A 13,654-nucleotide genomic window follows, 5' to 3' on the forward strand; every position below is an offset into this window, starting at 1 on the left:
GCCCTGTGTGGAACGTAGATTAAGGACTCTTTTCCTCCTGGGTCACGTGTGTTCGCAGCCGTGAGAGCCCCACAGCAACCGCAGTAAGGAGACGAAGCAGAGAAGCAGGAGGGTAGACTTGCTCCATCCAGGCTGGAGGCTCAGGGAACTAGCTTGCTGGGTACTGGGTGGGGGTGAAGGGGTGTGGGGTTCTTCTCAGTTGAATGGATCATTTTAGTTGCATTGTAAAGTTGATCTGTGGGTGAAGGGCAGAGGATGATTGTGGTAGTTGAACAGGCTTCACTACAAGTGAAAGGACAGAATTGCACATGGAGGCATTTTCTCTCTGAATTTTCTTTACATTTTTGTTAAAAAAAAAAAAAAAAAAAAAAGATTCAATTCCCATTCCCATCTGCAATCCACTTGGCCGGGCCCTTGATCCCTCTTGATAGGCGTGTTTTGATCCTGGCTCGCACAAAGCCCCCTCGGCCACCTCTCTAGTTTAAGGAGAAGCAGCTGCTGGCTTATTCTCTTTTAAGCGGCCTGTGTGCCGCCCAGCCAGGGGGCTTCCTTGGGGGCCCACCTCGAGGCCCCTCGCCAGCCGCCTGTGGAAGGACTGTCTCTGGCGTGAAGAAGACAAAGGTGCCCCACCCCCTTCACGCCCTGTCTCACTTCTCCCTCATTTTCATTCCTTGTCTCCAGGCCAGTCTGAACCACAATTGCACTGGAACCCTCAGGGAAATTCAGAAAGCACCTGCTCCTTGAAAACTTTCCTGCAGTTTTAGGTGGTCTGCAAGTGCCCCTTCCCTTCTCGAGCTGCCCCAGCCAATATATAAAGAATATTCAAATGTAAGGGAGGGAGCCAGAAACATTTCTCTTTCCTCTTTTCTTTTTCTCCCAGCTGGCATGGGCTTTGGTGCACTTTATAGATTCCTTGCCTTCAAAATGTAATTTTAGAAATGTCAGGTTGATTTTGAGCTGTGTGAGAGTGAGAAAAGCATCCGTCAGCTTCAGAATTAGAAAGGCACCAACTTAGAACTTTTTGTTGGAGGCTTATGCCCAAGAAAACGTGGTCTGCTCAAAGTTGGCATCCCCAGGAGGCGTGAGTTGCCAGTGGGCATGTAGACGGGCTCACCATCATGCTGTGGCAGGTGTTTCCATTGGGTGTGGGGCCAGGGCTGAGGCCCCCGAGGGGTCATGTGAGGCTGCCTGGCCATTTGGGTCAAGATGCTTTCTGCCCATGCTTCGCCTCCAGGAGCCCGCCAGCTGAGCTCCATGCTTCCCTTTCTCAGCTACCACTGCCGAGAGAGACCCCTCCTCAGGGGCCGACCCTGGCAGTGGCTAACAATTGGCACTATTGATTTTCCCAGTATGTCAAAGTGCATCTGTCTTTGTGATCAACTGGTGTCCTCCAGACAGACCATAGCAGTTAATCCTTTGATTCAGACCATCTCTAGTCCTCTGATTGGCACCACACACAGTGCAGTGATGCAGGTCTCTTCAGCTTTGTTGGAAAATAGACTTCATCTTGGAGCCAACTCCAGTGATTGGCATTGGCTGCCAAGAATTCTGCACTGAGAAGAATTCTGATAAATGAGTGATGTTTGTGATAAGTATGGGGCAGGGGTGGTGGCAACAGTGCTGTGTGTTTCCCAACACTGCATTAGACCATGTCTTTCATGGGGCTTTTGGAATTGACAAAGACAAGACGACGACTACTTACTACTACTATCCTCCTCCTCCTCCTCCTCCTCCTCCTCAAATTAAAAAAACAAAACAAAAAACAAAGATTCTGGAACTCCTAGAAAGGGGCATATATGGATGAGAAAAGCAGAAATCTCCAAAAAACCCCACATAATTACTGAACCCTAATCTAATTCATCTCAGACTTATTTAAACAACAACAACAACAACAACAAAAATGAGGGTGGATTTATTTGCTCAGGTAACTGAAAGGTCCAGGCACATGCTTCAGGCACAGCTGGATCTAGAAGTCAGGTAGTGTTCTCGGCAATTGCCCTGTCTTTAGCTCCCAGCTTTGATTCTCTCTGTGTTGCTTCATCCTAACAGACTTCTCATAAGGAGGAAACATGGCCACCAGTATCTCCAGCCAAAGTCTTGGAATTGAGCCTGCTTTGGATACTATGCCCAGTCTCCAGTCAGCCACTGGGATCAAGGTGGGTGGGGATGGGAAATAGGCTATATCCCCAGCTTCTCATGTGCCTGTCCCTGGAGCCTGACTCTTAAGGACTGGGGATGGAGAAAGGATGGTTCCTCAAGGGAAGGCTGTGCTGCTAATACCAGAGGAATAGGGAATAGATCCTGGGCAGGAAAATGCGGTGGTGATCCACTCCAGATTCCATCGGAATGACCTTGAGGACACAGGGGGTATGGAGCAAGGTGGCTGAAAGAACTGGAATGTTTTCCAGAAGTCTGTTTTGAGGCCACTGCCAGCCCTGGGACTAGAAGGCTTGGTGTTCTAGGCAGCCCAGTGAGGATGCCTATGTGTGGCTCTCCTATAGCTGACTTCCAGGAAGTCAGAAGGGACCACAGAGCTCTCTGCATCCAACCTGCTGATATCCAGATGAGTAAACCAAGGGACATATAAGAAAAACTATAATTTAGTGAGAAACTGGGATTAGAACCCACATTGTCTAACTGCTGGGCCAATGCTTCTTTTTCTTCAAGGTGCTTGCTAGAAACTTAGAGCTGAAGAAAGGAATTCAAAGACACAGAATTCCTTTAAGAACCCCTATCTTTTCTCTCCTCCCAACTCTTTGTCTCTCTGTCTCTCTCCCCCTTTTTTTGGCCAATTATTTGACATCTTTGGGAGATGCACTTCCAGACAGTAGTGTAGGGCAGATGTTAAGAGTTTGGGTTCTGAAGCTGGAGAAATCTGTGGCCAGGCCTCCCAAGTTGAGGCTTCACCAGCTGTAACTACAAACCCTCTGCACTTGTTTCGTCATCTTCTGTAGTAGCATCACCTGCCTCGTGGAGTCATTACAAGGACTGAGTTGATGCCCCCAAAATGTAGCCCTGCACTTGCACACTGCAGCACACAGTGTAGCCACTATGTCAGGGAAGTTCACTCGCTTGGGATAGGATGCTGAAGTAGGCGTGGGAAGCTGCTCTCTCCCCATGACCTTCCATGAGACTCTCCAAGCCCCATCTTCTGTTCCCATCACTTACTAATTTGCTCCTAAGTATCACGGGAATGGAGGAACGTGTTAGGTAGGAAGGGACTAGAAAGTCTAATGAATAAGTTGCCCCTGATTTTTCCATAAACTTGGATAGAATTCTGTGCGGAGACCAGGAGAAATGAAGTGGGTTCTCCTGCTAGTCAGAAAGGACATGCTGCAAAACTTGTCAAACTTAATGGTATTTTTTAAATGAACCATTACCTAGAGCACTGACCACCATCCCAAGAAACTGGGATGCGGAGCAACTAGAACTCTTACGCACTGTTGAGGGGAAAGCAGAGTGGGACCACTTTGGAAAAGTTTGGTAGTTTAACATCAGGTTAAATACACACTTACCTACCATACAACCTGGCGATGCCACGCTTAGGAATTCACCCTAGAGAAGAAAAGATACATGTTCACACAAAAACCTCTATGTGAATGTTAGTAGCATCTTTACTCATAATCTTCAAAAACTAGGAACTTAAATATCCTTCTCCTGGAGAATGAAGAACTGTGGTACATGCATCCAGTGAGATATTATTTAGCTGTGAACAGGAGGCAACTCTTGACCCATACAACAGGATGATTCATGTTGCTATCATGTACCCCTGATATGATGCAATGGACAGGGAACTTCATCTCTGTAGTATTCTTTCCAAAACTCATAACCTGGTCTAGTCATAAGAAAAATATCAAACAAACTCAAATTGAGTGACATTCTACAAAATGCCTGACCAGTGTAGCTCACAAGTGTCAAGGTCATGAAAAACAAGACCAAGAAACCACCACAGATGGGAGGAAATTAAGGAGACATGACGACCAAATGCCATTTGGGATCATGGAACAGAAAAAGACTATTAGTGGGAAAATGGATGAAATCCAAAAAAAGTCTATAGTTTCGTTGATAGTATTGTGCTAATGTTAATTTCCTAATTTTGACTACTATGTCAAAATACTCTAGCTATGTAAGATGTTAACATTAGCAGAAGCTGGGTGAGGAACTTTGTACTATCTTTGCAACTTTTCTGTCAATCTGTAAGTACTCCAAAATAAAAAGGTTTTCTGCTTTAAAGGCTACATACTGTGTGGGTTCCATTTGTATGCCATTTTGGAAAACACAAACCTAAAAGGATGGGCCTTAGATCAGTAGTTGCCAAGGGCTGTGGTTGGGGGAGGGCTGGACTCCAAAGTGGCACAAGGAAATTGGAGGTGGGCGGGGGTGGATACTGGTTGGAGCTCTCCTACAAATTGTACTGGTGGCTACACTACCATATGCACTTACCCGAATCCCACGGAACCCTACACTAAACAGGATGAATTTTACATATGTAAATTAAGCCTCAATAAGTATGATTGTTCAAGAAGAGAAAGAAGAAATTGGAATCTGGATCTTGCACAAAGGGATGCTGTACTTTCCATGTGGTAGGAGAGCCCCTAAAATAACCAGGGAAGCAGAGAGACTCATTAGGTTTGCAGAGTTGGAAGTCTGATCAGCTGGAAGGTCCACAGAAGATCAACTCTATTCACAGTGGTGTCCTCCTGTGATGTCTCCCAGATCTGTCTGTGAGTAAGTCAGGACAGGCCAGGCTATGCTTTGGCAACAATCACCAAGAAATCTCAGTGGCTTATAACCAGGAAGTTTTCTTCCTTCCTCACTCATGCTCTGTTTCTAATGTGGGTCAGTGGAGCTCTGCTCCACAAACCCCCAGGGACTTATGCTGATGAAGCGTCACCAGCATACAGCTGATCACATGCAATGTGTGAGCCTCTTGGTCACTATAGCGAGGAAAGGTAGAAATGGAGCATTATCACACACTGGCTATGCTACACTTCATCCAAAGAAAAACACACTTCTCTTCCTTCCAAAACCCAGTGGCTAGAAATAGCCACGTACCTCACTGCAAGGGCCTAGGAGATGGCACAGTATGGACAGAATATTTCATGAGCACCACTACTTCTGCCTTAAAAAGGCTCTTGGTCTTTAAAGGTGACTTTGGAAACTGGACAATACAATCTAATTTGTTCAAAAGAAAAAAAAAACAATATATGTGTATTAAAGAGGGTTGTGTGTGTGTGTGTGTGTGTGTATTTTGTTTTCTTTTTGGTAGACTAAGGTCTTGTACTATTGGCAGTTCTGCCTTATGAGACATGAGAACAGTCCCACGTGAATGTACTGACAAGAGAGCAATCTTCAAACTGTCAGTCACACTCATATCCCCCTGCCAAGCAGTCCCGGCTCCCATTCTGCGAGGAGGGACATGGTCTTAGCTAGTAAGTCACACTGTAAGCCCCAGGACCACCTGGTTGCAACTGACTAGCTCAGGAAACCCATGTGGTAGGCCTGGCAGAATAACTTTTCATCCAGAGAGGAGCAGAGTTTATGGGCTTCTCCCTCCTTTGATTCTGAACTAGGGATGATACGAAATGATTTGTCTATTACAAAAGTATAGATACTGAAATTAACAGGACCAATACACAGTTACTTATAAAGTGATGGGAGCCTCCTGAGTACTGAGGAACCGAGTGGTGGCCGTGGGGACAAAGTACAGATGAGGACGCAGTGAAGGAGGGGGTTGCTGCTAGAAGCCAGACCCCTGCAGCAGTCCAGGTTGCTTAGCCAGCTGTGAGCATCCCTGCTCTGATGCTGCTGATACTCATCTGGACTTTAATCAATTGCACCTCTTTGTACTGAAAATAGAACTTATGGCCTTAATATAATACCTATGTCCTGGCTTCTGATAATTAACTAGTAGGAAACGGACTGAGGGCCCCACTGTTCTCAACATGCCAAAATGTAGAGTTCACAAGCATCTGACCATACTCACTGAACCAGTGCTTCCCTGGAAGACACGACTGACTTCAGGTGAATTCTGAGGCTCCACAGGCTCTTGATCCATCTCTTCCTTTTCCCCTCTACTCCTATTGCCGGACACTCCTGTAGCACCTCAGGAGTCTGTCCGGGTGCAGTGAGATGCCCTTTTCCCACTTCTGGGACATACCCCCAGCAACAATCTCAGTGGTGGAACTACGGGCCTTCACAGCAGGGCGAGCAACGTTTTTATAATTTGTCCTAACAGAAAGCTGGTCAAAAGTGCTCAGGAAACCCCTCAACCCCGACAGGGGCCTGTATCCTGACCCTTCTGCCACCCAAGGAGGAGGCAATTGATTTTAGAAATGCCTCATCAGCAGAGGCCGGGCTTCTCTGGAGCTTCCTTTTTCAGCCACTTCCCAGGGAGCTCTTTTATTGATTTTGGTCTGAGGTGTCTCCTTGCTGGTATTTCTGGACCTGACCTGTGATGCCCCAAGGGTCTGTACCACATTTAGAGCATCGTCTGCTGGCCCCCTGTCCCCCGCACAAACAGAAGGCATTCTCAGGACACAGCACTTGACATATCAACAGCCTTGCTTCCATTATCTCCCTACAGTTCATTGCTATTCTGATGGCTGTGTTATAAACTCTTTCATCCCTATTATAAACTCTATTCTGGCCCAGGGATTTATGGACCCCTTAGCTTCAAGAGTTCTGTACATCCTCTGAGCTGTGTAGTTTTGTGTGTGTGAAAATGCACCTCTGTGGATTTCTTTTCCTGAGGAAATGGTCCAGAGCTTCCATAAATTCTCAAAGGGGTCGATGCACAATAAAAGTCAGAAACATGCTAATAAGAGGTTTCATGCTGATGGAGAGGGCACCGGTGTGACTGGAACTTCCTCTGAGCACTAGAAGCCTGCATCATCCACGTGTAAGTGGGCGGGAGGCTCCAACGGCCACCTTTCCCTGCAGGAAGTCACCAGCATTCCGTACTCTTTCCTCTCTCCTTGCCCTTAATGGCTGAGTTGGCCATGCATGGGCCTCAGCAGTCAAACTGAGGGGTATTTTTATCCTGCCAATAAGAGCTGCCGTCCCGGGTGAGCTGCAACTTTGACTCCAGCTGGAAAGGAAGAAGCTAGCAGGGAGAGAACAAATCCGGACAGCACACTGCCCCGAGCTCTTGCTACCTGCATTCTGCTACCCATCTGTTACCTGCCCTCACAACCAGCCCCAGGGAAAGCCTTGCTTCTTCATCCTGGGCTTCAGTGGCCAGCCTGTGGTGAGGGAAGCCCGGAGCCAAACAGGCTGGTTTTTCTGCCCTATAAACCAGGCCCGTGGTTAAAGACAAAGCACCTGGAAAAGATGGGAGTGGGCCCGGGCTGAAGCCTGAAGTGTCATGTCCTTCTGGCCTTGCCTTCTGGATGTGGGCAGGCGGGGAGAGCTGGGCACACGGCAGCACAGGGAACAGGAAAGGCATGGAGGTCTGTGGGAGAACAAGGTCAGAGGCATACTCGCGGGATGCTTACATGGTAGCCAGGGTGGTGGGGCCTGCCTGACCCACCTGCCGAAGGCGAGGAAAGATGCAGACGGCAGATTGGCAGATTGTGAACAGCAGAGGAAGAAGTAGAGCCATGCAGTGAACATCCTTGAGGATGTTGGAGACAGGATTCGAGGCTTGTGGAACCAGGTTTATGGCTTTACAACCTTCACATTTTCTGACCCTACATGGACTATTTTATCCATGGGGTGCTCTATGCCAGGCACTGTGCTATGTGCACACAAGTCCCTTTCACCCTCTTAATTATCCTACAGTAGGATTTTTTGGCATGTTGAGTTTATTTTTTGCATTACAATTCATATACCATAACATTTATCCTTTTAAGGTATATGACCCAGTGATTTGGGGCATGTAGGGCTTTGGGAGGTAATTAAGGTAAAATGAGGTCCTAAGGGTGCATGCGGCCTCATCCGATAGGATAGTGTCAGAAGAAGAGACAGAGGAAAAACCATGTCAAAGGCCATGACAGAGCGGCTGTCTCCAAACCAGAAAAGTCCTTCCTAGAAACCCAAATATTGCTAGACCTTGATCTAGGACTTTGAGCCTCCAGGAACTGTGAGAAATACATTTCTATCATTTAGGCCCTTCAGCCTAGGTTCTTTTGTTATGGCAAAAGCAGAAGAATAATCATTATCGCTATTTTACAAAGAAAGACTCCCAGATTCACAGAGTGGTCACTCATTCTTGTCTGATGGCCAGACCTGGACCATAGTCCCCTATGCCACACTGCCTCTGTCTTCTGACATGCGGGAGGGACATGGTTCTACCAGGTGTGGCCTGCCAGCTGACAGAAATGACAAATGGCAAAGGGCTGAGGCTCAGTTTGGTGAATGGGGGAGACACTTACCAAGAAGGAGAAATAAGCAAATATCTGAATCCCCAAGTTGCTTCCTGCCCCACTGGATTATGCCAGCTACAAATTCAAAGACGAACAGGAGTCAAATTCTGCGCTGGTGATCCTCAAGCCAAGGCATCCACTGCAGCTTGTCCAGGGCTTTGATCCCCAGTCTTCTCTAATCCAAGTTCTGGTCAACATCCATCACATGCACCCACTTCAGTCAAGCTCTGTAAAACTAGATTAAATATACCTCAATAAAGAGTGTACTGAGAAATGGGAATCACATTCAAGAACAGTCTCTTGACCACTTTCAGGTTTCTATAGTTTGCGTGGGGCAGAAGGTCCTTTCCAATTTTCTAAGTGAGGCTTCAATTTTCAAGAAGTGTAAATGACAGGACAGATTTCTGGGCTTTCTGGTGCCCACTTCATAAATCCATCTCAACTGAGTATAGGGCTCTTAGTATGGGCCACACTCCAAGGAATGCTCTGTCCTCTGAACCACAACTCCAGACTTCCCTAAATGCCATTCTAGGCTTAAATAATTTAATCTTATGTACCTGAGTATGATGGTGTTGGGACCTTTTTTTTTTTTTAAATGGGAAAGTGAAAAGGGCAGGAAACTGTACGTACATTTGGATAATTCCACTGAACCAGAGTTTGCTCTACCAAGCCTCTTCTCAAGCCACCTTGATTTTAAGAGGTCTGCTCATTTCCACTAAAACTAAATCTTTTCCTGCCATATCCTTTCCTCCCTACATTCTCCCCCTCCCTTGATAACTGGAAATTAACATGCATTTTCTCTCAAATTATAACGTTTCTAAGAAAACTTAGAAAAACATAAATGCAAATGTTAAAGACAAATATCCACAACCCAAGCATAACCACTATTAATTTTTGTACATTCTTCAGGTCTTTTTTTGTTTTTAACTCATATATATATATATATATATATATATATATATATATATATATATATATGTGTGTGTGTATATATATATATATATGTATGTGTTTTTACAAAACCAAGAGATCACTCTGGTTTGTGACCTGCTTTTTGCCACTTGGTGTAAGTGCTGCCAGGTTCTTGCTCAAAAAGGTATACTAACTTACTCTTCTAAGACCAGATATGAGAGTGACCATATTCCCACCACCCCCTTAGCACCGCATATCACCCTTCTTTTTCATCTTTGAAAGCAACCATTTGAAGGCAACCAATTGTTGTTTTAATTTGCACGCTTTGATTACTTGTGAGGTTAAACATTTATTTTCACGTTGATCACTTCTCTTTGACTTTCACCTTGTCTTTCTGTTGGGGAATATGAAAAGCAGTCAGTTCAGTCCTATCTGCTTTCTGCCACATACTGGATGATGGATGGCTGGTGAGAAGGCGGCATGAGCAGAAGGAAGAGGAATGCCAACAATTGCAGAAAGAAGATTAAGTTGCTTCATTGACTTCTTTTATGAAACATTACAAAAGGAATGCATAATCATTGTCAGAAAAAAAAATCAGATATTTCAAAAGGACCTATGAATGTTGTGAAAGCTCGCCTCAGCACTCTCCCCCACTTCCCCACAGGCCCCATTTCCCAGGTGTAACCATCTTCTGTCCTTCCTACCCCTTGACTGTCTTCCAGCAGGACCTGCTGCAATGGTCATGGACTTAGAGGAGCTATCAGGAGAAAGGGTCAGGGTTCTCCATACAGTAGCTCCCAGGGTGGTCACAGGAAAGGGAAGCAGGAGAGACCACACCAGGTTTTTGACTATAATCAAACAGTCAGATTGAGAGTGAGTTAAGATTACCTTGTTTGCCTTGATTTCAGTCCATATGAAAAATGGTAGGCTGTTTACTGCAGCACATGAGCGGTGTCTTTTGTTAACTTCTGTCCCTGGAGTATAACCCTTTTCCTTTACAAAGTGGAATAGAAAACCTGAGAAATGGTTTGCCCTTTCTGCATGAACCCTTCTCCCCATTTGGCAGGTCCTTATGGAGCCCTACATCCACCTTTTATCCCGCTTGCTTCCAGACAGTGGTTTGAAATAACATCCATTGCCTACGGGACCTTACCCAATTCTGGCTAAAGGAATGTCATCAAAGTCATGCTTAAAGCTGATGCCAAGAGTTGAGTAGAATTTATAGTGTGAAAGGGGACCCATTCCTTGTTATCAGAAAATCTTTTGTAGGAAAAGTGATCCAATTATTCAAATTCTTAGTGTTAAGAAAATGGCTGTTTTAAATGGGAGGGGCCGTCACCAAACTGATCTGGAACCTTTGAAAAAAATTTCCTCTTTTTTTTGAAAGACACAAATGCCTGTGAAATGGAATAGGCCGTTTTAGAACCAATGGGTCACCAGCCTCCTGTTAAGGATAGAAACTAAGACATTTGAGGTAGAAATATTTCTCATTTTCTTGAGATTTTGTTTTTTTTTTTTCCTCCAGCTTTGAAAACTGATCACCTATCCCGCCTCTTTTTGCATCATTTTCCACAGCAAACACTTTTCTGCAAGAGTCTAATTTCTCCCCCCAATTAGTTGTCGTAGGTAAGATGGTTTAATACTGGACAAGATAACTTTTAGGCACATACTGTAGACTTACCCTGTGGGTGGTTCAGGTAACAAAATTCTGTATGAGAAAGCTTTGTGTTCGACCTAGTCCCACAGAGCTTTCTTCAAGAAGTGTTCATTCCAAAAAGGCAAGCCTCATTTTCTGGACCCGGGGTGGGGGCAGGATGGCACAAGACCCTGGGTGATCTTGCTGGCAGTAATGGGTATGTGTTGGGCGGGGGAGAGGCAGGCAGGGCAGCTCTTTATTGTATTAGCTGTATAATCCTATGTAACAAATTACCCCTAAACTCAGCACCTTAGAACAACAAACAGCTTGTCCCACACGGTTTCTGAGTGTGAGGAACCTAGGATTTAGCAGGTCCGGTTCAAGGTCTCTAATGAGGCAGCAGACAAGCTGTTGGCTGGGGCTGCAGTGATCCCAAGGCTCCACTGGGGCTGAAGGATCTGCTTCCAAGCTCACCCACATGGCTGTGGGCTGGGGAGCCTCAGCGTTAGCTGCCAGCCATAGCTACTTGACATGTGGGTCTCTCTCAGCAAAGACTGCCTCGGTCTCCTCACAATAGAGCTTCTCCCATAGCAAGTGATCCAGGAGAGTGCACACCCAAGACAGAAGCCTGTCCTTTTACAGCCTAATCTCAGAAGTGACAGCCCATCACTGCTGGATTCCATTTCTAAGCAAGTCCAGCCCAAACTTCAAGGGGAGGAAAATGAAGCTCTACCTCTCAAAGAGGAGTATCAAAAGATTTATGGACGTATTTTTAAAGCAACCAGGTGTATGATACAAGTTACCCAAACCCAGTTTGCTCTCTGGCCTATGTCAAAGGTTGGTACATTTTTTTCTGTAAAGGACCAGACAGTAAAATATTATCTTAGACATTGTGGGCCAGACTGTCTCCATTGCAACTACTTAACTCTGCCACTGTCCTGCAAAATAGCCATAGGCAATACATAAACAAATGAGTGTGGCTTTGTTCCGTAAATTTTATTCACAAAAATAGGCCTGCAGCACATCTGGCTATAGGCACTAGCTGGCCGACCCCTGGTCTACAGCTATAGGGGTTACTGGAAATCTAGCATACTAAATGATCTGGCTTCCCTGCCATCAGAATTCCATTTCAAAAGAAATTCATCCACAAGACATACGGTCTGATCTGCAGCTTGAAATTTAGGGAGATAAATAGGAAGACAGGCAGGCAAATGTGAGAGAGGTAGGTGGAGAAAACTTCAGAACACAGAACTGCAGTTGTCTTCAGGGAAAAAGGAAGAATTGGGATGTATTCTGATTTAGTACAACACGGGACAAGACTTCTTCATTCCATTCAATCTGTGAAGTTGAGATAAGACAGTAAGTCTGAGAGGAGATGCCCCCAAGACAACTGCAACTGTAATGCTAGGTTGTGACTCCAGGTGTGAATTAAGGGACCCATACAAAGCTCCTGAGTTCCAAAAAGCCCTGAGTTTACCAAAGGTATGTAGAGAGGGGAAAAAAGACTTGTGAGTTTCAAGCGGGGGTAGAAGGTAGGAGCTGCTGGGAACATGTAGGGATAATGGAACTTCAGAGATGGAAGGGGTGGGAGCAAACATTTATTTTGAAATATTCATGAATAAACTTCAAGTGATTATTTTTAGCTAGCATAAGGCTAAAACTTAGATCTAGACCTAATTCCCCTCCCTCCTTGTTCCTTAGGTTTGGGTTTTGTTTTTTTTTTTAATTTGCAATACTGACCTGTTTCTCAGGGCTGTTTATATTAAGCTTATATGATCAAGTCAAGCAGAGATGGAGCTGAGAATTCCACTTTCTCCTTCACAGTCACCTGCAGTGGACTTTTAACCTCGGATAGATCGTTTCCTGCCCAAGTTATGTATCATCTTCAAGAAAACTGTTGATAAACATCACCATTGAAAAGTTATATTTTACTTTTTCTTCAGCCCAAAACATAGCTAATTACACATTTTTAAGCTAAATTTAAAGGTAAAATCTTACCAACCTCTTTGAGGAGATATGCTTCGGAAATGAAGAAGACTGCTGGCAAATTATTTCTCAAAGTAGTCTGTTTTGCTCTCAGGCCACCATGAGGCCTATCATGACCCTATCTGGATAACTGGGCATAACATCAACAACTCCTTTGTTCTGTTAAGGTTTTCTCCCTCTTATCCCAAATCTAAACCTAAATAAAAAGAGTAAACAATTTAAAATTTTTTGCTGCAGTTTTCTTTGTAAGAAACACACAACTTCCTTTGAGGTGATGTCAGTGGACTTAAAAAAAAAAATGACTTTGGGGTACCCGGCTGGCTCAGTTGGTTAACTGTCCAACTTCAGCTCAGGTCACGATCTCGTGGTCTGTGAGTTCAAGCCCCGCATCAGGCTCTGTGCTGCCAGCTCAGAGCCTGGAGCCTGCTTCAGATTCTTTGTCTCCCTCTCTCTCTGCCCTTCCCCCACTTGTTATCTCTCTGTCTCTCAAAAATAAATAAACATTAAAAAAATAAAAAACAATAAAAAGAATTACTTCCATAAAAAATTCTTAGGTATCGAATAAAAATGTAAGGGCAGTGTTTTCTCTATTTGAGGTGCTCACACAGTTGGGAGCGGTACAAAGACTTGGAACTTTAGACATCCAGCTTCTTACTGTGTGATGGAAAGTGTGTAAATGACATGTCAAGAGGAAACCAGGCTGTGGAAATCTGATCCGGTCAGAGTCCCTCCAGCACCAGAGATACAGGTCAGG

General features: G+C 45.0%; 1 long non-coding RNA gene across 1 annotated transcript; it reads right to left on the reverse strand.

The window, feature by feature from the left end:
- Positions 1-134: 134 nt before the first annotated feature.
- LOC121028688 (uncharacterized) lies at positions 135-13,253 on the reverse strand. Its single transcript, XR_005789386.1, has 6 exons — positions 12,917-13,253; positions 12,655-12,808; positions 10,167-10,271; positions 8,376-8,601; positions 3,516-3,555; positions 135-235 (listed from the first exon to the last, which is right to left on the reverse strand). It is a non-coding gene; the product is annotated as an uncharacterized LOC121028688 (long non-coding RNA).
- Positions 13,254-13,654: the final 401 nt, after the last annotated feature.

This window comes from Herpailurus yagouaroundi, unplaced genomic scaffold (genome assembly GCF_014898765.1).
Source record: "Herpailurus yagouaroundi ecotype Mexico unplaced genomic scaffold, PumYag 100, whole genome shotgun sequence".
In the NCBI taxonomy this organism is placed as follows: Eukaryota; Metazoa; Chordata; class Mammalia; order Carnivora; family Felidae; genus Herpailurus; species Herpailurus yagouaroundi.